We start from the raw sequence: 1,208 nt of genomic DNA, 5'->3' as shown, positions 1-1,208 counted from the left end.
CATGTACTCATCATTCGCAACATTTCAGTTAATGTTCTTACAGTCCTTTCAGCCAACCCATTCGCACTTGGCATAAAAGGAGTCCAATATACATGTTCAATATCCCATTCTCTTAACATCTGCTCAAACTCCCATCCAACAAACTCAGGGCCATTGTCACTTAACATTCTCGCAGACTTACAAACACACATCGGCAACATCACTTGACCAACCATTCTTGCAACAGTCTCACTCCGTTTATCCTTGATGGGTACTGCATGCGTAAATCTACTCATGAGATCAACCATAACAATCATTCCCATATGTCTTCTCGCAGTTGCAGGCAACGAAATGCAATCAATCACAAACATTTCAAATGTCCCTTCCATACGTAATCTCAAATCAGGCGGATTAGCATGCACTCTCTGAAACTTCCCTTTCTGGAAATCTTTAAACGTAGTCAGTACATCCTTACATATCTGACTCAACCCAGGCATAAACAATCTCTCACGCATGCATTCCCACAATTTATTCTTACACATATGCCCATATCTGTCATGCACTAACATACACATACTTACAGCTGCATGCATCGGAAACACGGGAACATGTATATCTTCATCCATTCCTTTATGTAGAAAATAAACAATATTCTTACACACAATAAGTCCCTTCCTAACTTTCTTATACACCTCTAAATCAGACGGCTATTCTTCTACCTCAATGCTATTCAACATACATTCACGTAACCTTTTAATTTCCACACATTCATCTTGCATTTCTTCCACCTCTTTAGTCAATAGTTCATCCTCCCTCCTCGTAATATCAACCATGCCAACAAAATTCACCATGAATACACTATTATCTTCTATCACAACTACTTCACATCCATTCTTCAGAAGCAAACCACCCCTAATATCAACTGATAGATCATACAATCTTAAAAAGTCAATTCCTATATAAAAACAACTAGGCATCTCATTCTCTCCCATTACAATGAAATTATGTTCCACCTCCATACTTTCCAGTTTTACTTTCAAACGCACTTCTTCCCAAACTATCAAACTTCCTTTACCTATCTCATGAATTCACACACTCTTACATTGCCTTTTCACTTCCCAATTGCACCGCTCAATTTCCTTTATAACAGACATATTCACTAATGACACTTGCGCGCCTGTATCAATTAAACTATAATATTCCTTCTCATTTATACCCACATACTTCAG

General features: G+C 38.0%; 1 pseudogene; it reads right to left on the bottom strand.

Annotated features, from left to right (window-relative positions):
• Window positions 1-494, bottom strand: part of LOC137640448 (uncharacterized) — a 993-nt pseudogene extending 499 nt beyond the window's left edge.
• Window positions 495-1,208: the final 714 nt, after the last annotated feature.

The sequence above is a fragment of the Palaemon carinicauda genome, chromosome 5 (genome assembly GCF_036898095.1).
Source record: "Palaemon carinicauda isolate YSFRI2023 chromosome 5, ASM3689809v2, whole genome shotgun sequence".
NCBI lineage: Eukaryota > Metazoa > Arthropoda > Malacostraca > Decapoda > Palaemonidae > Palaemon > Palaemon carinicauda.
Note: the sequence above shows the minus strand (reverse complement) of the source record. Positions and strands in the feature narration are given on the sequence as shown.